This window comes from Erithacus rubecula (assembly GCF_903797595.1).
Source record: "Erithacus rubecula genome assembly, chromosome: 3".
Classification (NCBI taxonomy): domain Eukaryota; kingdom Metazoa; phylum Chordata; class Aves; order Passeriformes; family Muscicapidae; genus Erithacus; species Erithacus rubecula.
In genome coordinates, this window is record NC_136689.1 from 28,190,031 (window position 1) to 28,217,965 (window position 27,935).

Sequence of the window (27,935 nt, forward strand, 5' to 3'; positions counted from 1 at the left end):
ACGTGCTATTGGGAGAAACTAGCTTTGAGAAATCATCTTACAATGCCACTGATGTATTTGTCATGTTCATTTGACTGCACATTTGTTTTGTGGGTAGGAAGAAGCTGGTTTTTAAAGGAACAATTAATGGTGATTAAAAGAAGCTGTTCTGCAGTCAGTTGCTTTCTGGAGCAATCACGAGGATGGCTGGATTGCCATCTTTCACTGAGTCCTCCAATGATGGTGGCACTTCTCAATTTGCCTACCTATAATATTTGTTGCCTTTCCTATTTAGTGTTTTTCCTCTTGGATTTTCTTAGATCTCTATTCAGCACCTCTACTTGTAATTTTCCCTTCCTTTTGCCTGAACTTTCTCACAGCTTTTGTCCACAACCTCACAATTCTCTGAAAAGTACGAGCCAAGATAATGCGGCTAGGACATGCTGGACCTGATCCTTGGCACAGATAGCTGAACCCCTGGGGGCTGACAGAGGAGGTGATCAAGAGAGGGTTGAAAGGCTCACTAGATATGAGGCTACAGGGTGCAGTAATCTGTCTGTATCCAAGCACAGATGGTGCCGAGTCCGTTCTGCACGGATGATGGGAATGGCATGGCTGCTTTCAGTAGTGTATTACCTTTATAAAATCATCTGAAATTCAAGGAAATTAATAAAAGTCTTTATGAGTATGTAAAAGTCAGTGCCTGATACACACTGACCTACGATATCTCACTTATTCAGTTGTGTTAGTGTCTCCTCAGTGCTACTGGGATATAATAGGGGCTTTACTGGTTTCCACCAGGCAGTGAGCAGGGCTATGACACAATCACTGACCCAGATTTATCTGAAACAAACAACCCTTCTCTCTCCTCCCTGCAAACAATAAGATTGTTAGATCCAAGGCCAAATTCATGTTGTTGTGAACAGCTGCAAATCCACTGACGTCAGCAGAGCTGTATCCACTTAGTAAAACAGGGAGTCTAGTTCACAGTGGTTCTTTGGATGAATTTCACTGGAAAAATTGCATCTATCTATCTAAAATTCTCCTCAGTTTTTCTTTAGATGGATATGTTTTTTCCTGTCCTGTAGTGCAGGAGTGTGCTGTCAAGCAGCTGCTGGTCTAAGTCATTCTTCCAGCTCTCTGTGAAGCAGATTAGGGTCTGGCTGGATGAACTGGCTGCATTGTGGACAAATACAGGATTATAAGAGGAGAAATAAAACTTCTGATCTCAAGGGCCCAATAAACATGATATCCCAATGCAGGATTTATGGAACATAGCAGAGAAGTGCAGGCACTACACGGCCAGCAAGAAGCATGACTATAATGTTCAAAGAGCTGCTCAAAATTATCTTAATTTTACAAGTAGCAGTCACTATGCCTTGACCTTGCCAAGTGTCTAAAAACATTAGTCCCATTGCCCTTTAGTTACACAAATCTAGAGAGAAGCAGGAACCAGCACTGCTGAAGTTGGAGCTTCAGAGCAGTCACTGCTGATTGCAAGGATTATTTTTTTCTGTTTTCTTGAGAAGAAGGGAAACTCCACATGGGAATGGAGAAAATGCTGGAAGGGTTTAGTGACCTCCACTGGCTTCAGCACCAACTTCCAAACCAACACTGCTGTGTCTGAATTGCAGTGGAGCAAGTTGTTTGACCTTTGGTACAAGAAATTACTTCCTATAGTCTGTGTCTACATTAGATTAGATTAGATTGTGCTGATCCCATTCCCTAATCAGGGCAGCTGCATGGCAGTTGCACTCCAGCTCTTCCCACTGAAGTTGCATCTTTCTCAGGAGTTTGTATTCTCAGTGTTGAAATGAAGGATAAGTAAATAGGACTTTTGAGGGGGAAAAAAATGTGTCTGCTTATAATTTAGTCAAAATGAGTTTCTGTATGGACATCTGCATAGGTAAGAAACTCTGACAGTGCAAGAATGCCCACAGTTCTAACCTTCATTTAAATTACACAGTGAAGTATTTACAGATTACTAAGGTGGACTCTCAGCAGCTGATGTGTGACACAACATAGCAGTGAGGGTCTATTGATGATGCTCTTTGTGCAGAGTCACATTTAGGCTGATCTTTATCCAAACAGTGTGAATGACAGCAGTTTGGGATGCTTACAATGGGTTACTGGAAAAAAAAAAAGAGGGTATGTAATAAAATTATTAGCACTGAGATGCAACGATGTGGTGAAAGATACAAATCTGAATCACTGAGGGAAAACACTTCATGTACAGGATGGATTCTGAGTGCCCCATCTTCATCTTACTTAGCCTGAGGCTGTGGGAAGAGCAAACAAAGAGCATGTAATTGTTCCCACACAAGAACAGACAAGCCTACATTAAACAGATAATGAGTGAAACTGGCAGGATTCAGGGACATGGCATGCAATCTCCAAGGAGAAACAAACTTCAGTCTGAGACCTTGAATATCAAAAGGAGTTGAAAGACTTATAAACCCTTTGAGAGCACACAGGAGGGGAAGATAACATTTCAGAAGTTTCCTGTGGGGAAAAAATGAAGGAGAGAGATTGCAAAGAGAATTTAAACATACCCGACTTTGAGAGATGTTAGTTGTTTATCTCAAATAAGCAAATTTTAACTAGAATAAGTCAATTAGAGTTAAAAAGTTGCATGATTTAGTATGCTATTTCTTAATTTTACTTTCTCACTATGAAGAACTGGATTTGCTGAAGTAAGCTGTGACACAAGCTGTGAACTTTCACTGACATCTATGCTTTTCACTGGAATAAATTTGTTTTCTTACTGATTTTCCTACTAGTTTGTACAGTGCTGTATTTTTTTGATTCAGTATGATAGCACACAGATGATTTAGTTGTTGGATATTAACGTTTTTCCTAGGCCTAGGATTTTTTAGTTTCCCATGCTCTATTGGTGAGCAGGTGCACAAGAAGCACAAACCAGAAGACAAAGAGGATAGAGTTGGCAGCAGAAGATGCAACTGGAGAAAATAAGAAAATGTTAGTGGCCTGCCTTGACCTCATTACAACACTGCCTGTGTAGAGATGGAGAATCCCATATGGTGTTAGAGCACCCCAGGCTACAAATCACCATTGAACTAAAGAATCACCTGCAGAGCACATGAGTCATGGGTGCATAAACCATAAGAGATGTCTTTGTTTGCAGTCCTTCTCTGGAGACACCCAGATTGATCTGACTTTGCTGCAGTATCACTCTATTAAATTATTTATTCTTAAAAAATCCAAAGTCTGAGACTCTGCTGCAAGAAACCCAGGGTTGACACTGAAGGAGAAGGAAACACCCCTGAGAATGAATGTGTGTGTGAACAAGGAGTCAAAAGGGACCATCCATTGGAGCTGCCCTCTGCAAAGGCACTCCAGTGCTGCCATTCAGGTGTTGGGTCCTGTGTGTGCAGCTCCTCCAATGGTGTGAGTGTGCTCAGGCATTCTCCCTTAACACAGCCTCCCTGGGCCAGGAGAACTGCAACCCTACCAGCTGCACATATGCACAGTTTCACAGCTTTGGAGATATTTTTGTCTTTTGTATGTAAGCAACAGACCTGGATTTCAGCTGGTCATTCCCTACCTCTGTCATTGACACTGGAGAAAACAGAAGCACAGTCATGTGTGAAGGACTAGGATAGTCTTAATAGTCTGGAAGTGCAGACAGGACCCCAACAGGAAGAAGCAGCATCATGATATTTCATCACACACACAGAAAGAGAATAACTAAGGGCTTGGGGTGGGGGAAGAAACCATCTCAGACTGGGGTCAGAGGGATTTTTCAAGTATAGCAATGCTAATAAGCAACATTTCCCCACTTAAAAAAGAAAAAAAAAAAAAGAAAAATAAAGAAAAAGGAAAGAAAGAAAGGACTATATTCTTCCCTTCATGTCTTTTTCCTACTCCATATCTGTGATTTTACCTTTTGCTGTCTTCTCCTTTTTGATATGTGTAATCCTCCTAAGTGCAGAATTTTATGAATGAGCCTGTTAGATAGTGGCATGTACTAGCAGCTCTTGTAGCTGTTCCTCCAGCTATGTGGGTGATATCCTTCAAAGAAAATTCACTGGAGTTTCCTGGAAGTGTGATTTAACATCGTTGCTGGTTAAGTGGAGTAGTTTGAAAAAGCCTTTTGTAAAATCCTTTGGAAGTATCTTTTTATCTTTTTTTGTAGACATTTTGTTTTTACTGGGGTTTTCTCAGCTTGTGACTGGTTCCTAAGCTGCCAGGCATTGACAGCACATTCCCAGCCTGCCAACCCTAATACCTTTGGCAGTAGATGGCTGCTTTTAGCAGCAGTCATCTGCTGCCAGATAACTTTGCCAATGAGCTTCTGATTTCTAGACAAGTTGCAGTCCAGGACAGGCGTGCTCAGGAAGTTTGACAAAGGGCATATCAGGATTCCTACCCACTTGTAGAGCAAGCAACTGCTCAGCTCCTATCATACATGGTGCTCTCCCTTGCAGACACTGCTTCACCCCAGTTTATCTCAGTCTGCTGTCAGTGCCAAGATCCGATTTTGCCATTTAAAGCCTTCAGTGTCTCTTTAATTATTGCCATATTTAAGATACAGGGCCTTGCTGTCAAAGACCCTTGTGATACTCACTCTAGTCTCATTTTTTCCTCTTCTTGCTTCCACAAAAATTATTTCTTCATGTTATTCTTCTGTCTTTAACTCTCACTCTTATTAAAGTGAATTTTCTTCATGTGGAAAAATTTTTCTCATTATGTATATAGTCAGAAGAATTCTTGAAGAAAGAATTCTTCTTTTCTGAAGAATTCATTAATATCAGACTACCCCCTCATCTGCAGGCACCTGTTACTGTTTCTCTTCCTACACAAGAAAACAATGGAAGCTCCAGGAAGCCAACTAATTATTTTGTTAATTAAAGCCCTGTTTTACAGTGAATCTGTTTTTGTGCAGACTTATTTTCAAGTTTATTTAATCAGGAGGATTTGGGTTATTTATTTGCAAATTTATTTGATAAGGAACAGTTTGGTTTGCTTTGGTTTCATGGCAAAATATGGCCTGTTGTGTGCACTTGTTTCCTGGGAAATTCCTCTATAAACTTACTCAGAAGCAAGAGCCAGAATCCACACTCACCCTCTCCATCCCAGACACAGACTAAGCCTGCAGACACCACCTGCAATCACACAGAATTTGCCCCACATCATTGTTCTCTGCTCCTACCCATCAAAAAGGAGCAGAATAGGGTGAACAAAAGGACAATAGAATGGCTTGGCACATGCCACCCCTCATCCAGGTGGGGTACCTCTGGAGGATAGGAGGAGGCAGCCATGTTCTGGCAGTGGAATGGACTTAAAAGGAAAATAAATGTGCTTCTCTGCAAAATTTTATCTTAGAAAACATCTACAGTGGGTAGTGACTTCAGTTTAAACAAATTACAGAAACTCATTTCCAACAAAAGCATTTAGATATGATGCTACAAAAAATGTCTTAATTCTCAATTCTCCTTTCCAGTTATTGTGAAAATCTATTTGCATTTGCAAATATGAAGTGAAAATGCAGCAAGAATATACACTATTTTTTCCAAGCCAACATCTGGTACTTTTATTGTGGAGAAAACAAAAACCCCCATATGTAAAGCATTGAATATATTTTCTTTTTCATTTAGAGTGGTTTGCATAACTGATTTCTAGTATCTCCTTTATTTTAACAAAGCTGTGCTTCAGGTTAGCATATCTTTGGAGTGTTTCAATAATACCTATTATTGTACAGTTGATGCATATTTGATTCTTTCAAGAGACATTTAACAAGTTTCTTTTCATATAATAATTTTAAATTATCTGGATGTGCCAGTTTTATTTACAGATATTAGATGAGGTTTGCATTGTTTCTTCTAATCCTTTTTACTCATGTCTCTTGAGGGAGTTGCAATTTAAAATATCTAGAACACTAACATTGTCATGTTGCTCTTCATACATTTCAGTACTGCAGTAATTCTCAGTGGTGACATTACACCAACCCTGCTGATATTAGAACCCTTCACATTTGGACAGCAAAATCCTTGTTCAACCCTATCCCCTCCAGTAGATGTCATCGTGGCAATGGAGAATACTGCTGGGAAAACTGGGAATGAGATCTGCTTTGCCAAGGCAGGAAGAAAGCTTTGCAGTAATAGACTGTTTCTGTCAAAACAAGGTAATTCTCTCAACACTTTGCACTTATGGAGAGCTTTTCCTTTCTACAATGCTTTGATAAACATGTTGAATAATAAAACTGCAGACTGTGGTCCATGGTAGTGGTGTCTATATGCTCTGAAGATGGTCTTAAGTATAGATACACATAGGGGAAGAAATGTACATGCAATATTCAGTTTGGGGATTCCTTGGTTTTTGGGTTTTTTTCCACAACTAGGCAGTTTCTTGTATATGAGACCCCTTGCTCAAAGCCATCATATCCTTTCTGTTCTGCTTCCCCTCTCCTTGCCCTAATCCTCTTTAGAAATAATTTCTCCAATGGAAAACTCAAATCCTCCTATTTAATTTTTACTACAAGCAAATCTCTCCACACCCATCAGCACCTGAGCTGCTGGGTGTCCAGTCAGTTTTAAGGTTCCTATTTGCCTGAGTGGGTCACTGACCAATGAGTAAATCCACAACCCTGTGTTATTACTAGATAAAATTTTAATCTCTCAAACAGAGAACAAATCCCCAGAAAAACCAAGAGAAAAGTCAGTCCCTGGCAGTTTTACCTGCGCAAAGGCTGCAAGGCTGCAACATTACACATCTGTATTGAAAACATATTGAGTAATTGAAAATATATTTAACTATTGTTCAATAGCTGATCTGAGTTTGTCACAAAGTTCATGCTGTTCAGGACCAGGAAAAAACATCAGACACCTTTCTCCACCTTGGAAGTCCCAACAGGTTTGTTTGAACATGTGACATGTATTTAGTGAGTGTTGCCTCTCTTAAATTTTATTAAAAGTCTGTGCTCTTCATGACAGGCTGACAATATGTAAGATGTTGTCAGATAAAACAGAGCACAAGCTGAGCTGAGTGAAGCAAGCTGCTGAGCTGAAATGGGACTTTCTAAAAATCAACAGGGTGCAGCTATATCAAACAATAAGTACATAATTTGAATGTTCTCTTTTGTCTAGATAATAGCCCTATGAATAATAAGTTTTCATTTTTTTTAAATGACAGTCTTTGGGGAAGCAGATAGCAAGAAAGCAGAGGACTAATGGCCTGATAGACTTTAGAGTCTGGTTCTCCTCCTTAGTCTAGTCTTGGAGACTGAAGCAAGTCTCTGTGACTAACATAAATTCTAGGGGAAATGGCCAGATAATTAGAACAAATTTGTGACCTCTCAACACTAAGAGGAAAGGAAAGCAATTCTTATTGGCAAGATTTTTGTCATTGTTCACATGCTTAAAAAAAATGTTGGCTGGAATTTTGTCCTTGACCAAGTGGAAAGGCTCTCTGCTGGCAGGAGAACAATGTATTTAATAAAAACAAAGCAACTGGCGCTTTTGTCAGAACAAGAACAGACATCTGTCTGGCTGTTCTGAGTAAGCAAAAATAGCAGAAAAGCCCCATGAAGTTCTATTAAAATAAATGGGGTAATGGAAGGGTTGCAAAGAATTTGTTTATAAGTTACCACCTCATCTGGGCACTGTCAAAGAACATGGGAAAAACAGTATGTCTTTTATCCTCAGGAAATGTAGGATGCTGTATCATCAAGATTAACAATGAAAGAAAACTGTAAAAAAACCCTCTGTGGTAACATTTTAAGATCTATGAAGATATAGCTATTAACTATAAAAACAGGAGATAAACTTAGCTATTATCTATCAGAAAAATTAACAAAGATAACTACCTAGCTCATGATAACTTTGGATTTTTCTTCAAATATTTGAGATTTTTGTTAGATATATTATCCTATTTAAGAATACTTATATTCCCATTAACACTGTTCTCATCCTTTTTCTAAAAGCATTTCACAGTACTGCAATTTAATTTTACTTAAGTCTTAAAATATTCAGTCTCTAACTCACTGCTTTGAGACGAGAGAATAAGTATCACAGATAAAAGCCCAGAAGCTCAGAAAGGTAATCATGAAGAGACATCACTCAGTTCTCTGTATCCATCTTAGAGCAGGGTCAAATATGCCTAGACTCTTCTTAAAAACCTGAGCTAATGGTAATTCCACATTTTTTCTCTAGGGATCTGCAGCTGCAGTTTTATCAGTATAGTTAGAGCAGGTGCATAAAAAACATGGAGACAAACTTTACCATGGCCTGTAGCAATAGGGCAAAGTAAAACGGTTTACAGTGAAAGAGTGTGGTTGAGACTGGATTTGAGGAAGAAATTTCTTATAATGAGGGTGGTTAAGCACTGCAATTGATTTCCCAGAGAGGTGGTGGACATCCCATCCCTGGAAACACTCAGAGTCAGGTTGGATGGGACTCTGAGAAACCTGATCTAGTTGCAGATATCCCTGCTGGTTGCAGGGCTTTTGGACAAGATGACCTCTAAAGATCCCTTCCAATCCAAACTGTCCTATGATTCTATGATTTCTTAATGCCAGCCTTCTGTCTCCCTTGCGGCTTAGCTTGCAATTTGTCATCCTATCTGCTTTAAAACAAACATTAATCTCTCTCAGGATTATGAAACTTGGTAATGTAATTGAAGCCTTCACTTTTCCCGGGGGAATCGTTTGAAATGTGAGTTTCTGAGGCAGTGCTGGTTCTTGTGCACTGTCGCAGCCGCTCGGCGCCGGGCAGGGAGGCAGCTGCACACGCCGGCATCGCCCACCCGCGCTCCTCCCGGGACACAGCCCACGGCCCCGAGCTTCGCACCGGAACAACACGGGCTGGCCAGCCTGTCTGACCGCCCTGCTGAGCCGAGCTGATAGTTTCCTGCAGTCCAGCAGCGAGACAATAAGTACACACGTTCAGAATACCGCCAACGTGCCCAGGCACACAGGAGCGGGAGAGGAATTTTCTGTAGGAGTAACAATTAGCAAGCATCTGAAGAGCCATGAAAACTTAAAAATCCTTCAGTTGCTTTGAAACTTTTTTTTTTTTTTTTCCTCGTGTCTCTCAGAGCATCCTCACGAGCCCCCTCCTGTTCTTCCGTGTGTATACAGCAAGGAGCAGCCTCCAGCCAGGCACTACAAACAGCTGTGGTTAGGGAGAGGAAACCCAGCTCAGCCGTGATAATTAAGATAGCTGTGATATTTTAATTGAGCTGCTAATACCAAGGCAGAGGTGTTGCTAGAAGGCCTGTGGGTAGCAGCTTTTCTTTCAGCCCTTTTCTGAGCAGGAAGGACGGTGATGAGTGCTGAGGAGTGTGCCACAGGGCTCGCAGGAGATGCTCTGCTCCAGTGGATCCTTATCTCTCCTTTCTAGCTTCCCCCTCCCAAATCCAGCCTCTCCTGCTGTCACTTCTGTCATGATGCTGTGTGTTTGGCTGCACCTCTCCTCTCTTCCCCTCCCTTGCCTTGAGGGCTCATTTCTCAGATTTTGGACTAGGCAGGCTTTGATGCAATGCTTGTCTCCTTCCACTCAAACAATTAGTCTTGTGAGCTGCTATGCTTACAAACATGCTTTTAACCTCTGCTTTTTAAGCGTGAGGAAGAAAAAGTGATGGATATCCTAGCTCTTGTGTTGTGAGGCTAGTTTATTTATTATTTATGTTAATGATTATTTGGTTGCTGTGTTTTTAAATATTGCCTTATGTTAGTAGTATAGTAAGAAAAAGCTTTTTCTGTTATCAAATCCTTGTATTACTTTCCCCTTAAGGCTTAATAATAGTCAGAATCTATGATATTTTATTTTCAGGTATTTTAAGCATCACTCCTTAGTGCAAAATATTGATGTGGAGCATCCTGTTTAGGTTACTGGCCTTCAACAGCAAGTCAGATGCAGTTTTAAATTTGAGTTGCATGAATTTATACTTCTGGAAAGCCTTTGCATAGTACAATAAATTAGCTCTTTTGTTTTTAATTCTTCTGTGGTCATTTTGTAATAAATATTTCTTTGCAGTATTTGCAAATCAAGCCACAGAGGCACTGTGCCTGTGTGAAAGCTTTGCCATGAAAAGTGAAGTAAGGAGAACTCCCAGCTAGCAAGAACTGTAAGATAAAAGCTACCTTTATTTAGATTATATAAACTTACCCCAAATTATAAGTAAAGGATACTTCTTTATAGTTCTGTGCTGATGTATGATCTTTATTTTTAATTTGAAGTTCTAGCAAAAGGACTTTATTAAAAAAAATTGATCAACAAAATGCTTATAGAATCCTTCCTTCTTGAACAGTTTCCTTTAAACTGTTTAAAATGTGATAATATGAGAAATCTGAGACTGTGAGATATTCAGTGTTTCAGAGACAAACAGATGTTAGCTACTGAGTTTTCACTTTCTGGAAATATCTGGTAAAGAGCTTTCTGCTGGAGCAATTTTCTGCCAAAACACGGATTTGATAAAATGTAACATTTTGTAGGAAGATATTGATTTCTTTTATGTTTTCAAGAGAAAGCTATAAAAATATTTTATTTATGGTTGAAACAAGAAAATAAAGAAGAAAACCATAAGTCAAAATGGAACATCTGACACTGTCAAAATATCATAGTCAGTTGTTTCAGAGGTCCTAAAATAAAAATTGCAGAATTTGTGGTTTTTTTTACAGAAAGTGCTGTCATCTTATTTCTATTAGAAAGCAAATTTCGGATTATCTGTTTTTTCTTCATTGCTCAGCATGATTTTCTTACTATTTTTCCCTCTGACTTTTTCATGCCTTGGTTACTAAAACTGTTTTCATGAAGAATGCCAGACCAGGAGTCTCTAGAGCTTTCTGCATTTGATACAAAGCTCTTGGACCTCTGCTGGTTTGAAGAACGACTCGATGCTCCCTCATAGAGCCAATTAGAGGAGTTAATCAAAGGCTCTGCAGGAGTGCAATGTGAATTCTGGGCATCTTTGAAAATCTTAGCTGAATTCCTAATCAAGAGTACTAACTGCTTTTAATTCTGCAGCCAGTGTTGCTCCATCCTAATCAAAACAGAAGGGCTGCTCCAGAATGGTGCTCCCATCCATGGAGCCTGTGGTCACAGCCAGCCTGGCACTGGGACAGAGGACGAAGAAATTGTCTTCTGGAATTCTGTCTCTCTCCCTAAATATATCCTTCTTGGTGTCTCACAGGCTACAGATTTGGTCTGAGATCAGATGGCTGGAAATAACTGCTGTTTTTTTTCCCATGGTCCAGATGCATTATCTTTTAAAAATGGTCTCTGTGTTGGAGCTTTAAGAACTTGGTCATATGACAGAGATTAAGGTTGTTAAGTATTTATTTATCAAGGATTTCTAATTTTAAAGAAGCTTACAACTCCATTATATATCTAAATATAAGAACTTGTAATGAATAGGGAGAGATTGAAAAATATGAAGCAGGCAGAAGCTCTAAGTTCCAAATCATATTTCTGAGAAAAGAGAATGTTTTATGAAATCTGAAGAGATCTTCTTCCTAGAAATGCTGCTTGTGAAACAGCAGTGAGTAGTCTCGACTGCTGTGAAAGTGGAACAAAAGTTCTGATTCTTTGTGGCCCTCCTCAGAGAGAGCAGTTTGAAATGGACTGCTAATGGCAAAAAACCTCTCCCTAAACATGAGAATAAACTGCAGAAAGTGATGTACATCTCTGCACAGAAATCTAAACACATTAAAAACAAAATGCATTACATATTTTTTAGTGCATCTAGAATACTTAAGGCTAATGTGCTAAGAATGCCTGAAACACTAAAATAATTTAGGAGGTAAAAAAATTAAATCTGTGGAAGTAATATAAGCTGAACTATTTTCTTTTGCTAATGTGACCTGACAGTGAAGGACAGTTATCTGCTGCATGAGAATAATTTGCCTGCCTTTTGTTTTCAGATGCTTCATTCCTTTTGATAATCATTAGAGTTATAACAATTATTAACAGTAAAATTAATAAATAATGATAGCATGATCTGAGTGCCTCTGTTTGCAATTATCAGGATCACTTAGTATGTCACAAGCCTGACACCAGGTCTGAGCATGCAGGCTAATAAACCCCTCCTGCACTGCTGTATCTTTGCTTCCATTGCTTCCTTTGGTCCTCTCAGAACTGCAAAACTGAGCAGTAAGCCAGCTCAGGGGACAGGATCATGTTTGAAAATACTTGGGTTTTTCTACTTGGCTCTCTTCAGACTGAATTGACTTGGCCTTTTTTGTAGCTGTTGTGTCACAAAAACCAGGAGAGTTTTGGGAACAGCTACAGGCAGCAGGTGGGAAAGACACTGTGATGGAAGCTGTGTATGCCTGCAATGTTGTTGGCAGAAATAGTGATGGGAGTGCAGAGAAAGCCAGTCAGGTAAAGGGCTTTAAAAAACCAAAATCCCCAAAGTATTCTGGCTGTGATACAGATGTGTATTCTTTCAAAGGTAAAAGTTTATTGTCTCCCTTTGAAAGTTCCACTTGGTTTTCCTAAGATTATGGTATTTAACTGTCTCTCTTCATCTTAGTGAAATAATAAAGCCTTTATAAACCTTTGCTGGGATTAATATCTATCTTTTCAGGAGAACAGACCTATTTTATCCAGTGTCATAGAAACTGATGACAGAATGAATCTAGACCATAACACAGTGGGAGTATTCTAAAGACAAATGGCTTAGCAATACATTTATATTCTAAAAGCAATTTTTATGCATTATGGTTTATATTATAAAAGGTCCTTGAAAATAACATGTATTTTATTGTCAACAATACCTACGGAAATGAATTGTACAATAGCACTAGTCTAGAAACAGCTCAGACAGAATGGTACTGATGTCCACGTGCAGGATGACCAAGAAAGAAGCAGATTGAACCTGGTATTTTCTCAGGTTCCCGGCTCTACTGAAGTCAATAAACTTGTGAGTGAACACATTATCTACCTGTACAGAGTAATTGAAGAAAGGAACATGTGCAAGGCAAAGAAGACCATGGCTTTTAAATGAGTAATCATATGGGACAGCATTTTGTGACAGTGTTGGTGGTGTTAATTCAGGCTCTGTCATTATATATTTGACACAGACCAAATCACAGCCTCCTTGTCTTAATTTCACCACACAGCAATTAGATTACTGGTTAACTTAATCTTTATTAATCCAGAGGATTACTCGAAGTGCGTGCTTCTGAGGAATAAAATTTACATCCTGAAAGCATACTTACAAAGAAACTCTGGTGGAAACAAAAAAAAATGTAAAAATAAAAAGTAGCTATTTGTGGGACACGTGGTTATATTTCAAGTTCGTTCTTCAGAGCAGTCCAAGCTTGTCAGTAGAAAAAAAAGGAAGAGGAGAAAAAACTAGTACTTGAATTTGAAAAGGCCTTGGAGTGCTGTGGAATGAGATTTGCCCACAATTGCTTCACTTGTGGAAAGCTGGTAAGAATCCAGTACCTAAATAATGATTAAGACACGCCTGATGCAGATCAGGAGGCGTTCGGTTCCGCGCCGTTCCCACCAGGGCGCCGCCAGCATCTCCCGCGGAGCTGCCAGCCGCGCCTTGGTCGGGCTGGGGCACTGCCAGACCTGACTGCGCCCCCCGCTCCTGCCTCCAGCTCCGCTTCTACTGACAAGCGACAGGCCGGGGGACGGTGTGATTCGGGACAGCGCTAAAACACAGCAGCGCCGCCGCTGCTCTCTCGAGCCCATCCCAAGCGCTGCCACCCGCGCTCGCAGGGCAGTTTCGGGAGCGGGCGCTGCCGCGGAGGGCGCATCTCCCCGCGGGGCACGGCTTTGCCCAGCGCTCCAGACTGCTCCGACTCCTCCCGAGCTCCCCCCAGCACCCCGCTCCCGGCCCGGCCGCGGCGGGAGCCGAGCGCTTGTCCGGCTTCCGTGCCCGCCCCCGGGGCGCCCTCACAGCGCGCCCCCCGCTCCCGCCCGGCCCGGAGCCGGCCCCGCCCACCGGGGCGCTGGGCGCGCGCACGGCCCGCTCCGCCGCGCTATTGGCTGGCGTGACCGCGCTGCGCGCTGTGATTGGCTGCGGCAGCCGCCAGGCAGCGGCGGGGCCGGGCGGGGTCCGCCCGCCGCTGTCGCTCCCGGCGGGAGGCTGAGTTTGAGTCGCGGCCGCGGCGGAGCCGCCGGGCGGGAGGGTGAGTTCGATTCCCGGCCGCTCCCGCGGGGACAACTTTTTTTTCCCGCGCGGGGCTGGCGCATCCCGACGGCGCGCTCGCGGCCGTCGGGCAACTCGCGGCCGACTGAGCGGAGCCCCCCAGGCTGCGGGTCCCGCGCCCCACCCTGGGGCAGCCGGCGGCGCGCGGCTGGAGCGGCCGTGACTCGCCGGGGCGGCGGTGTGAAGGGCGCGGGCAGGGAGGCCGGGAGGGGGCGGCGGAGTTGCCGGGGGCAGGGCGGGTGTCCGGGGGCGATGGTGGGGCAGGGCGGCTCCCTGTCCCTGTGCGGGGGTGCGGTGCGGCGCTCGGAGCACTGGCTGCGGCTTCCCCCCCTTCCCGCGGGTCCTCCCGGCGCCCCGCCGGCATCCCGGCCGCGTCTGGCCGCCCGCTCGCCGCGCACCGGTCCGGCTGCGGCGGGGCACAGCGGGCGAGCGGAGGCATCGCTGGGCGTCTCGGGTGCGCCGGCAGAAGGCGGCCGGGAGAGACAAAGGAGCTGCTCCCGCCGTGTCCCCGGAGCAGGGCGGGCAGCGCCGTGCCTGGCAGCGGGCTCCCGGCGCCTCCGTGGGCAGGTTCGGGGCAGAGTGCGGAGTGCGGTGTGCGAGACGCGGTCGTGCCGAGCCGTGCTGCGGGTGTGCTGGGTGGCGCGGCTGCCGCGGGGATGCGGGAGGTGGCAGCAACAGTTAGAGCGGCGGAGTTGGCTCGGAGCGGGGCTGGTGCCCCGCCGGCTGCGAGCTTGAACTTGGCGCACATTCAGCTGAAGTGACCTTCCGTGTGCTCTGTGTATCGAAGGTGTCGGTGGAAGCAGAGATAGCGCCCGTGGGTTTGTCTTGTCCCGTGTAATCCCGACAGCCGTCACGTTTGTTTGCCGTCCGATTGAATTCTAGCTCCCTGCCGAAAAAGCTCCCCGGCCTTAGGTTCACAATTTGTGCACTTGAAGATTATGAAGTCCTGCTGGTATCGAGCTGTCAGAAGTTTTAACGCACACTGCCCGTGTGTCAGGAGATGATGGCAGAAGAGCAAAATATGCAAGTTTTTATTACATGGTTACTGTTAGCGTCGTTAGCTGCAAATTCAGATTTAGTGATCTTTGTTTTTTTAAGGGAAGCTGAGCAAATTGCACTGTAAAGGGCCAAAAAAGCAGTGTTACATGGAGCAAAGCATAGAGTGACATTGATGACTGCATTTCTTGGTATCTGAAAGGCTTTTCTGCAGTTTTTTCCTCCATACTTACATGCTACAGTGGTTTTTCAGAAGTTTGTGCTTTACACAATATCATAGAAAGGTTTGGGTTAGAAGAGACCTTAAAGATCGTATAGTTTCACACCTCCAAAGGCATCTTGCTTTTGTTCTCTCCACCTTTCAACAAGTTATTTTATGTTACAGAAAGTGAGTAGTGTTGTATAATGTGGTCAGATGAATTTGCAATCTATTGTAGTTTCATCAGTGAAATAGTTTTGGTAAAAGTATTATACTTTGAAGTTGAATTTTAGATCCTTCTGGCAGTGTTTTTGGATAGATTTTTTCCTCCAGAGCAGGAAAAAAATATAAACCTGCTAGTTTTGAAATACAAAACCTGTCTGCTTCTGTGATAATCTCTTTATGAGGCAAGGGACTTCTAACAGGCCTTTTATCAGAGGGATGATAGTTTTGAGGAAGTTGGGTACTGCTTGGGATGATTTATTAACTGTAGCAATTCATTTCCTTGCAGTGGTGAGCTGTTTTAAAGGGACATGTTAAATTTCATCAGAAAGCTTCTTCCAAGGAAAAAAGCTGTCAGGGGCAGAATCACATTGAAGTTCTGCTGTAGCCTCCTGGATGGGTGGGTTTGCTTTCACTTCAGAGAGTCCATGGGAGACGTGTTCCCAGGCATAGCTGGGTAGTTAAGTCACTTGGATTCTAATTTTGTGAGGACTCGTATCACAAGCATGTGCATGAGATATTGTAAGGCAGGGCAATACAAGTGGTGTGTGTCATCTGTGTTTTACTTAGCACAGTGGGGCTGGCTCTCAGCTGGGAGACAAGCCCAATTGCTGATGTGACTGGGTCAAACTAATAGTGAGTCACTGAGTTAAAGTCTCATTCATAGTACACATTCCTCTAAAACCCCACTATCTTGAGCCTTCCTCATGTCACTGTCAGGAAACTGCTTTTCATTAAAACCTACCTTAAGGTATATAATAGGTTGTCTTCTTCATCTGTCACAGCCTGTAATGCATGCGATGTGAAAATCACCTTGTTCATTCTGGAGGTTTAAATTACTAGTTTTGAAATGTTGGCTAATGTCTGGTTATTTTAATTAGAAAATAAATGGGCTGATGTGACACTGTGTTTTTTCAGGTTGTAGGGAGAATGTATAGTTTGCAAAATGATTTCTTAAAGAAAAGCCCCAGTTCCCAGGCTTCCCTTTGGGACTGCGAGCTTGTGGAGTATTTGAGCCTTTCAGATGAAGCTTTTATGAGGCATAAATGTTTATGTTGATGAGAATGTTGAAATGTAGTAGCTCTTGGGCTCTTGACAAAGATCACCTGTGCACTCAGCAAACATACAAAGCCTGCGTGGAGGAGCTTAGATTTAAATCCGTTAGGTGAATTGCCAGGTCAGGTTTCATTCCCAGCCCTTCCCTTTCACAAATGCGCTCTCCGCGTAACGTGGCACGCCGCCTCTCTCACAAATGGAAGGTTGGGTACAAAGCTTATCCTCAGGTCTCCCATAGGACTGTGTGGGTAGTTTTGTTAGCAGGAGTGGAAGTTACACCTGTGAATCACTGCACTCACGTGTGTTACATGCTGTATTACCAGGCAGTCAGTCTTCAGGAGCGAGGTGCGTGAAATTCAAGCAGGAGATCTCATCTTGCTGTGTAGGAAATGAGAAGCCTGACAGTGTGACCCTCCCTGCCTGCATACTCTTGTTTTCTTTGAAGAGAACTAGTGTCCAAATCTTGTACACTTCAGAAAAAACTGAAGACTGCCCATCTGTAATTATCTTCTGAGGTTAAATAGTTTGACTGGAGTGACTCTGTCTAACCTCTGATACTTCCACGGGATTATGGAGAATACAGAGTGCTTAAAACCTACAGTTCATATGCAGTGTATTTCAATGTGTCAGTTTGTACTGGGTAGGATGTACTTGAAAGGGTTTGTTGATTTACTGGAGTCTTGTAGTTTCCCTGCTTAGGAGAATTAGAGCTTTCATTTTGTTAATGCTGTTCTGTTTAATTATGCAAGTATATGTATTAAAAAGACCACTTAAATTAGAATTTTGGGCATGGAATCTTTTCTTTAAGTCTCTGTTTTCTTTCTGTTCCAGGAAAAATAGCCCTTTTGCCATTTGCTGTCCTCAGTTGCTAGAACTGACATGGTGATGTATGAAATGCACATTTGGAAGTGGAGAATGTGTTGGAATTAAAGCATTTTTTTATTAACATCAGTTATTTAGAAACTTAAATTGGATTAGTTTGAGGTGCTTCATAAGATAAACTTGGAAGGCAGCAACAAGGTGTCAGGATAAGGACAGAAGTCTGTGTCAGTGTTGTTGAAGACAAGGAGTACCAAAGTATGGAAATGCTTTTCATGTGTAGCAACTACATATTGCTGCTAGGCTGTGTTTAAGGCTGCTGCTCAAGCTCTGCATGCTATTAAAATCTTCATTCATGTGATGGCCAGACTTTCCTCTACTCTGTAATGTGTAAGTGTATCCACACACTTTTTATATGAAGTACTTCTGCATGAACTTGAGATTTTTCTCTAAACAACTGACACTTGAATTATAAAAAATTATTTGAAAGCATTTAAAATTTAAAAAGTTATGCACAAGGCGTAACAAGCTGGCATGTGAAATGCTTCTGCATTTGTTTTTTCTGTAAATCAGATTTCTATCAGAATTTGTGTTGGAACTTTGCTAGTATGAAAACTCAAATACTCTTGGATTAGATACAAAAAATACCAACCCAAAACACCAAAACCAACATCTGAAAGGTCTAACAACTGTCATAGTTTTGAGTTTATAGTATTTCTAAATTAGTACTGGATATTAAGTATTTTCTTGTAGTTGTGGTGTAACTGGTTTGAAGCCTTTGCCCTAATCAGGAGCGTGTTCAAGAGGAGCAGAATAAAAATAGCATCTTGGCTGAGTCTGTGAGGGCAGCTGTTATTTATGGCAATTTCTTTAGTCACATCCCCACATGAACTTACATGCTTTGCTAACAACTGGAGAGACAGTGAATGAAAGCACTAGAACTTAAAGCAAATTGAGTCCTGAACTTGTCTGAATGTGTCCTTATTTTGTCTTGTAGTGCCAGAAAGGGGAGGATGTTGGTGTAGGTGTTCGTGTGATGAATTAAGGGTTCTGTTTATAAGGCTTCAGTGTAACTTCTAAATGGTGTAGAAATGTAAAACAGATGGGTTCAATAAACAGTTGTTATTAGTAGCATTATTTAGTAGAACTGGAATCAATAAAGGACATGGAATTTGGACAGATATTTAATTATCATCACTCTTGCATATGGAGAATGCCATGGAAAGTGAGGATGTGCATGAAACGTTTCTTAATTTATAAATGACCATCAATGCTGAAGAAATAATCTGGTTGTTGAGAAAAAGACTTGGAAATGGGTTATCTCTTCAAAACACATGCATGTTTTTGTTTTTCTGTCTCTAACATCTGATGAGATGAAATGCTGTGTAGCAGCTGAAGCATAGTGAAGAAATTTAGGTGAAAGTAGTACTGGTAAAACATGCTTATTGCTGATTCAAAAGTTGCTGAGTATCTGTATTCCATCCTGATTGGCACAAGTCTAATTCTAAACTTTGTGACAAAAATGTGTATTTTTATAGCTATTTGGTTGCTATTAAGGGCAGCTTTCTTAGGCTATCTTATATTTTGTAACTTTCCTCTATTTGGAAGTTACCCTTTATTTAAAAATAGCATAGCATGCTCTGAGACTGCACTGGGTACTAATTAACACACTTTGGTGCTTAAAGCCATGCTGTCTCCTTCTAAGGTTTCCTGCTGTTTGCACTGGATAAATATTTATGCTTCAGCAAGGCATTAATTTCAACCTGACGAACAGTGCATACAACTTTAATATTTTGCTAATACTAAACACCATGATTCACTACTTCTGCTCCATTTTATTGCAGTCCTTTTTTATTTTTTTTAGGAATGGGGAAAAACCCATTACACTTTAAATATGTGTTAGGCAATTATATCTAATACTTAACAATTAAGCTGTCTAGTAGTCTGAGTATTGTACAGGAGCTAGTGCTGGATAATATAAGGTCTCCATGAGTGTCTGGTTAATGGACAAGGCTGTACTATGTCATTGTGATTTGTTTTCAAGCAGTTGAATCCTATTCTCCTCAGTAAAAGCAACTGTTTTCTATTCTTAATTCTTTTCAATCCTTTAATACTATTTGCTATATTAAAGGAGATGACTGGAATATGTGTGTAAGCATTAAGTTGGCCTAGTAAATTTTTTAAAATTGTGTTTGACAGGTTTTTAACACCAGCCACCTTCTCTGTCAATTAGGATACTGTGTAAAACATGTTGGGTATGCTACAGTCACATCTCTGCCTGAGGAAGGAGACTAAAGGATCTTCAGGTATAAAAATGTAAATGCTCCTTTGCAGTATTTGCTGACTGAAGGAAATTGTGTTTCTTCCAGATTTGAAGTAGGTAGACAGCAGCATCCTGTATTTGATGTTAAGCTGATGAAAGGGAGAAAAGTGTGATCAAAGTGGGGAGAAGATGCAGTATTGGGGAGTTTCTTAGCTTGTGGTACTTGGTGCTAAAGAAACAATTTTGTATTTCTTACAATCAATTTAGACTCGATTTACCAGTGAAATGCTGAGTGTTATACTAATAATAGAATAATACTCCTGTATTGTGACTAATAGCACATCTGGTTAAACCAATTACTATATACTCAGTTAAAAGAATGTACTTCTTATTGACTTCCTTTAGGCTGTACCAAAATACCTGCCTGTTTCATGTCACATGCTGCAGATGTGCTACTGTTTTTACTCAGTTCCAGCTTTTAGGCTCAATAAGCCTCAGTCTTTCCACTCACATCTCTTGTGTTCCTAATTATATCGACCCTGTATGTCAGGTATGGAAAGACTAATAGGCTCCTGCATTTTTTTTTTTCCACTTTGAACTACATTCCCAGTGCAGCAGCCAGAGAAGCGGGTGAGAGGCTTTTGACATTAATTCTACACATCTGTGTATATGTGCATCTGTAGCTTTGTGAGTGCTGTTAATCTTCATGAATTTCTGCCTGCCATAAGAGAATGTGATTTCTAATTGGTTGTAAAGCTGAGGAGAAAATTTTGAGTGTCTACCTCACTCCCTGTTTTCTCACCAGCATTATTTGTCAGTACTGTAAATGAGGGGTATTTTCACAACAGTCATATTGTGATGAGGCTCTTCAGACAATGAATTTGTTCTGTTACTCAATGAAACACAACAAAGGAAACATCTGTTTTGCTTAGTCTGTAATGATACAGCTTGAAGTAACAGAATTCTGTTGTCTCAGCTGGAATTGGTTGAAGTTTTGTTGAATTTTCAGTTGTGTGTACAAATATAGCAGAACTACTCTTCCAGCACTTCTGCATCATGCTGGGGATTGACTCAGGAAATTTGCGGTCTCAGCTACTTTTAATTCTTCTGCTGCCTTACTTTAGTTTGATATATCTATTTTCAATATAATTCTTTTTGTTCTTAGGCTAAAATTTAAGAATAGCTGAAGCATATGCATTTGCATTTGTTACCAAGGGTTTTTACTGGAATAGAATGGTTATTTGTGCAGTGATATTTTCTCCCAGACTGTTACTGGCAAACTGTAGCTGCACAGGGAAAAGGGAAAAATGATTATGATTTTCCACCTGAAACAACATAGAGGAGATCTCTGAAGTATACTGTTCTCTTGCATTCATAATGCACACATTCATTCATTTATTCATTCCTTAAGGAAGTAATGGAAATCTTTGGTTCATTCTTATTTGGGTGGTATTCAAAAGTGGCTTAGAGGTTTTGTACTGTTTTAGTAAAGAAGTGGATGCTAGTTCACCTGTGCTCACAAAGCCACTCCAATCCTGTGAAACAGTGGCCTTAACTATTTACAGCTGCTTCTTGGTGTGGTAGAATAAAAGTCCTGTATAAATTCAGTAGGTGGAGTAGGATGTGGATGCATTTGATGTCTGGGGAAGAAGGAACACCTGGATGAGGGTCCTGCTTGTACAGTAGAAAGAGGAACTGACAAAAGTGAGAACAGGAAGTTAACTGAGTGATGAAACAGGAACCAAGTGATGCCAAACTTACCCTTTAAGTTCCTTAAATGTGTCTATTGATGCCAAATGATAGGTGTATGATGTTTTTGCTTTGTGCAATTAACCCCCACTCCTCAAGTGTCTTATTGTTTGAAAAGTGGCTGTTCACTTGGATTATATTTGTTTTTTTTTTCATTCAGTGTGATGAAGGTGGCTTTGCTCTTGGTTCATTGCAATGCTGCTTTCATGTGCTTATGGCAGTCTGTACAAGCAGAACACGCTGTGTCCAAGGGTTGTTAGGCTGTATGGATGTCCTTGGGCTCTGCTTCATCCAGTCCACTGTGCCCCAAATACTTGTGCAATCAATGACCAATTTCCATGTATTGTCACAACTGTTCTGTCATTCAAGTGACTTCTCAGTTGTTGCTTGTAAGCATAATACACTAAATCAAGTTCACAGATTTGATATTATTATAGAAATAAATTATGACCACTTTGTAGTTAGGCTACAGAAATATTTGCCTGGCTCAAATAATCAAATCTGTGCTCTGAGCTAGGACTCTGAATTGATGACTGATTATAAAAGCACTACTCACTTCTTCTAGAACTACTAGATAAGTGGGATATGTAAGAATGCTTTTAAAAATCAGACCTGAAAAAGACATTGTGTGATTTAATGAGAATGCAAATAAAAGGAACAGAAAAAGAAAATGAATGAATGTTCTGTTATTTTAAATCTTAAACCGTTTTCTTCAACTCAAGTAGTAACAATATAAATTCCTTAGAAACTTTCTGTTGTCACTTTGGAATAATGGCAGATTACTTGGTAATACTAATTATTCTGAAAATCTGAACTCAAATAAAGAGTCCTTCCAGAACTTGTATAATTTGAGTTTTATTGCCTTTCTGTTTCTTGTAGTAATTAATATTCTGACCTTTAGATGCTTTCATGAAATGGGAACTTTTTATTTTAAAAGCTTTTTCATCTAACATGAATTCAATCTAAATTAATACATCTCTTAACATAAGGCAATTGTAATCCTTTTCTGCTTTGGCACTATTAGGCTTTTGGGATTTGGCTTTTTTTTTTTTTAAATTACAGTGCAGAGCAAGACATATAGGGTAGTAAATTCTCTTGAGACTTTGAGTTGCATATATTTTGGCTGTACTACAGCATTTGTATGTGACAATAGAGCACTTAATGTGCTGGATGCATCTTCTGAATGAGATAGAAGCGTGGGTCCTATCCTTAAAAATTTTAGTTGTGATGTAATGTTTTTCTCTAGCTTTTAAAGTATGTAAAAACCCAAAAAATTGTTCTTAGTTGCTATGAAATGTTTATCAAATGGATGTGTCTAGTCTTGTGAGTATATGTAGATGGGCTGTTATGGGAGTGGGGGAAGTGAAGGGATGAGGAAGAAAAAGAGAACTGTCATGAAGAGAAAGCATGTTTCTCCTGAAACTGTTTAACACAGCTAAATACATGCATTGCATGCATATATTGATGGATAATTTTAATTCTGTAATTTAACAGGGAGCAGTTATCAACTACTAAAACTAAGTACTAAGGCTATTTTTAGTATTGATGCACTCCTCTTCTGGAAAATGTACCTTTGTATAGTTTGTTTTTTCCCCCCCCCCTTGGAAAATGAGCTACTAACACACCTGTCAGTAGACTATCATAAACCTGTTCTTGCTATAAAACCTGGGGTGCATTCCTGATAGCAAGGTTCCTGCTTTTCTTTCCTGATCTTTGAGGAGATGGTGGAATGGTATGCTGGCAGTAATATTTTGCTGATAGAAAGCTATCAGGAATGCTAATGCTGCTGCATTGGTAGGGTTAGGGTGATGGGATGGATCATAGCACTTACTTAAAATAAGGGTTCTGGATCCAAATCAAACCTTTTCATTGCAGTTGTATTTGATAGTGTCTGATATTTTGGTGTGTTGTAGATCTTCCCTGGGTAGCCCAGCACAGTGACACAATGGATCTGAAGAAGCCAGTGGGAGCCTTGGGGAAGAGTTCTCTTTTCTTTGTGATGGGCTGGGTGCCCTGGGATGGATTTGGCCTGAAAGAGGAGCCTGTACTTCAGCAGATAAGGCTGTCCTGGCATAGGAATGGTATTCCCCAATTTAATGTTCCCCCCAAAACCTTCCAAACTGTGGCTCGGTCTCCCTTTCCCCTTCTCCTGTGTCGGGATGGAGAGAATTAGGGACACAAAAATTACAGGTTGAGATAAGAACAATTTACTGGAAACAGAAATGGGATAAGAAAGCAAACAGTAACAGCTACACTATCAATAACAAAGTGTACAAAATAGGCAAACGATTCACACACGATCACTCACCATGCAGAACTGGCTACCCCGAGTGCTTCCCCTGGCAATGGTGAGGTGGTATAGAATAACATCTGGATCCTGCCTTTCTAGCTACTGCAAAATTAACCTTGGCCTGGCCTGGACCTGACATAAGTCACTTCTGAAGCACCTGTGACTGCTGCAGCCCAATTCTCAGTTTGTGGTGCTCCTCACATTTTATGGAGGCAGAAGGAAAATTCAGTTGAAATAAGTCCCAGGAGCTGCTGCAAAATTTCCTTCTTGTGTGGCTTGCATAGTATCTTTTAAAGTTAGTGTCTGGCTTGCAGATAGACATCTCTGCTTTCCAAATTGGATGAGGTGCAGATACCTAGAACAGGGTTGGAAATAAGCAATCTCCTAAATTATCATTCGCAGCCAGCAGAGTTGGGAAGTTTTGACCAAGAGTCTTGCATTCTTAATGTTGCTGCCAAAAAGTAAGTGAAGAGTCTCTCAAACTCCTGTCATGTTTTGTGAGCTGTGTCTTTTTCCTTCTGATAGGTCACTGCTAAGCTACTTGCCATATGAATGCTTCTGGACTCGCACTAGCTGAAACCATGTGCTGTAATGGTAGAAGGTGTTAAAATTGTTTCTTTTACAGTCAATGCTCAGAAATGAAGTTCAGCCCCTGCTCAGTTCTCCACATGCTTTTTAGTCATACTCAAGCTACCGTGCAGCATCTGCCTGTGCATGCTTTACACTGAGAGCCTTTCAGCAGATGAATTACCCAACACCTTTCTTTTTGTATGGCAATGTTCTGAACAAACTTTAACGTGAGATGACTTGCAATTTTCACTTAGAAAACAAAACTTGGCTTTTAAAATTAGCTTGCAGCAGGTAGACTTCACAAATAGATTAAGTGAGTAACTGCCTGTAAAGGTAATACTGTGGTAGCATTGAAGGTTGAGGAGGCAAGGAATTACATGTCACAGCATTGCTGCCAAATTAAGACTCCATGCCTTTGAAAAGGCCATTGGTTGGTTCAAGACTCACATGAAATACTAAAATTAAAGCTGCAGCACAATTATTCTCACTATTGTTTGTTATATTTAAATGTTTTAAATTTGCCTTTGGGTTTTGAGAAAGCCTCCTGACTTCATAGGGATGTAGTGAACTTTGGGCTTAGGGAACCAAGGTACAAAAGAACAGTAAGTTTGTTTGGGGTTTTATACAAAATGTTTTTTTCTAAGTGTAAATGTTTTTTGAAAGCACTGCTTTTCCTTACAGAAAAGAGTGCTGTGTCCATGCACTGTGGAATTTCCAGTACACTGATGTTCTCAATGCAAGTTACAGAAGTCTTGATATACAGACAATAGGCAAGATTTCTAAAGCTTTGTAGTTCATTCATTTGGTTAAGCTTGTGCTTGTACTCATTTTAATGTTACTTAATTTAAATTCTATTTCTGTATGATGTGTGTAGTTATTATCTTGATTTTTCTTTGTATTTGTTGAACAGTTAACAATATTCATCCAGGAAACGTAAGGACTTAAGATTTTTCAATTATGCATGTTTTATTCTGTCTAAGATTATGCTGTTTATATATCTGTTCTTTCTTAAAGAGTCAATAAGATGTAAACAGTAATGTTTGCATGAAATATAAGAGGAAGCAAGTATATTTTAGCTGCTAAAAAAACCCCAAACTGCTTTGAAAGTAATAAATCTTAACTTTTTTTTCCCTATAATGAAGCAATTGATGAATTACATGATAGAAAAGCTAACATTTGAGCATATACTCCAGAGAGTGTAAGTGGAGTAAGTTGACTTGCAGGTGGTCAGTATTGACTGACTGTGGTTATCAGCATGGCAGATGTACTTAGAGTGTGCATTTGTGCAGTAGGCAACAGAAAAGAAATAGTAAAACAGGATTAAAAAAGGTAGCAAGGGAGAAGCAGTAGAGGACAATGAAAAAATTAAATTCAAACTGTGGAGGTTATTTCCTCTTGCTTCATTTTGGCTGTACTGTTAGGACTGCTTTTCTCCTGCTTAAACAATATGGATCTGATTTATAATGGCTTGTATAAATTCAAGTGAATGTGTCAGTGACTGCAGTCTCATATCTCTATCCTGGTCACTTGTTTGATTGGCATGAGTAATTGGGTTGTTTTGGGGGACATTTCCCCTTGGTGGTAGAGTGAATACAAGGTTAGTTAATTGAGTACAAATGTGGTTTGTAATTGTTTGCTAATCTGAAATTGAGCAAATAAATTTGCCAGGAGTCAAAGATCAGGATTAAAATCTACAAAAACCTGTGCTATTAGGAGTCTTACCTTCTGCTTGAGACTTTTTAGAAAGCTTTCATCATGAATGTTTTGGGCCACGTGTGCCCATGTGACTCTTCACCAGCAATGTAAATGGCCTTGTGGTTTCATGACCTCAACAATAGGTTTGTTGGTTTTTTTGTTTGGTTTTTTTTTCACCCCCTCTTGACAGAATTGAAAGGCTGTAGTAGACTGAGTTATAGTTTGATACATCACGTATTTGATGCTTTACAGCCCAATATTCTGTGGTACTGGATACTTTGTACAAGAAACAAATGTATTTAAGGCAGTTATTTATAGTTTCTGGATGGTCTAGTTGATGTATGGTTGCTTTCTATAGACTATTTTTTTCCTTAATTGCTGGCATCAAAACTGAATTGAGGTCTGTCATCTGTGGCTGAGTATTAATAGATCTGTTGTTTAAAAAAAAAATTAATGGGTATCATTCAGGAGAGCTTTTCCATTTGGTGGGCAAATATCTATCACTTTGTCATATCCCAAATGTAAATTGTTTAAGGATCACGATATGTGCACAGGATTGGGAAATCTTACTTAACTCTATATCATAGAAGAGTCCATTGACTCCTGACTCCTTAAGGCTGATGTTCCACATTGTGAAATGAAGTGTAAGCTTTAGATAAGAGCTTTTGTCTAAGGTTACTTCTATCACTGACAAAGGGGAGGGGAAAATGGGAAGCAAAATTGAATAATGCCCTTGGCAAGATGAAATGAAAATTGACTGCAGTTTCACTTCCTAAGGTTCAGTGATCTTTAGAAACCACTGGAAACAAATGTTTAGAACTGTTACCTTTGTGTGTTCATTACTGTATTGTGCAGAAGACTGCAGAATGATCACAGTGAACCAGATGAGAAATTCTGAAACCTTATTGTCCGGCAGTGGCTGCTACTAGAGGCCAGGAAAGGAACTGAGAGAAAACTGCAAGAGTGTGCTCAGGAGCAACCTTTGACTCCAGCTCTCTGAATTTAAGTGCTTATATATTTAGTGGCTCTGGGTGGATTTTTCTACCATGCATATATCCAGATGTTTTTTTTTTTTTTTCTGTGTGTTTATGTAAAGTTCATGTACCTGGACATCAATGCATACTTCCTTCCTACATTGTTTTTGGTAATTCTTGTTTGTTTTGAGCCTGTCACCTCTAGTGTCACCTAAAACATGTTATTTCTCTTGTTAGAAGATGCTAAATAACCATCTCTCATTTTAGGGATTTGCTTGAGCCTAGGTCAGTGATGCCTGGTGCACCATAGCTGTCTTGTTTTCAGATGAAGATGGCAATTATCATAGAATATTTGATACCGAGTCTTTGAGCATTGTTTGCAGTTGTATATTTGAATAGAGCATGTGACTGTTTCAGGCTCAGAACAATGGGGTGTTTGTTTCTTTGTGGAAGTTTGAAAAACATCAAGAAGTCAGACCTGACCTTTGTGGTTTCTGAAACCTTTCAGAGTGGCTTTTGGAGTCCGCAGTAGCAGCTGTCTCTTTTCTCAAGAGACTTCAAGTGTTTTGCTGTCTGTTGTTACACCTACAAGTGTCTGAACAGAACAGCCTGGCCACGTTCAAAATTGTATAGAAAATGAACAGATCACTGTATCACTAAAACAAATTGTGCATTAACATCAGGAAAATACATTCTCTTCTTTGGCAATTGAATCAAGAATACACTTGCCTGAGTGCTCTTTCCTGTTCTGTGGCTTACCAAGGATTGTGTCTTTGTCTCTGAAACAAAGGAGAAAACAGGGTTCAGCAATGTGACTTTTAAGGGTAGACTGTAGTCCTTTAAATAAACTTGATGAATCAAGTAGAGCTGACTAAAAGGTTCTTGATATTTCTTGTACGACTTCTAAAGGGAAGAAAAGTTGAGTCCTAATTGGCCCATCCCTACTTGAGTGTGCAAACTACTGTAGGGCAGAAGATGAACATTTGCTAAGGGCTGGAT

At 40.6% G+C, this 27,935-nt stretch overlaps 1 protein-coding gene across 5 annotated transcripts in view; it reads left to right on the forward strand.

Annotated features, from left to right (window-relative positions):
- Positions 1-13,970: 13,970 nt before the first annotated feature.
- HYCC1 (hyccin PI4KA lipid kinase complex subunit 1) overlaps positions 13,971-27,935 on the forward strand; it is a 42,193-nt gene continuing 28,228 nt past the window's right edge. For 4 of the 5 annotated variants that reach the window (XM_079302933.1, XM_079302935.1, XM_079302937.1 and 1 more), the window contains exon 1: positions 13,971-14,083. The gene's annotated coding sequence lies outside the window, so the exon portion shown is untranslated. Of the gene's footprint in view, positions 14,084-14,107; positions 14,282-27,935 lie in introns of those variants that run through there. The other variant, XM_079302934.1, reaches the window with a different exon arrangement.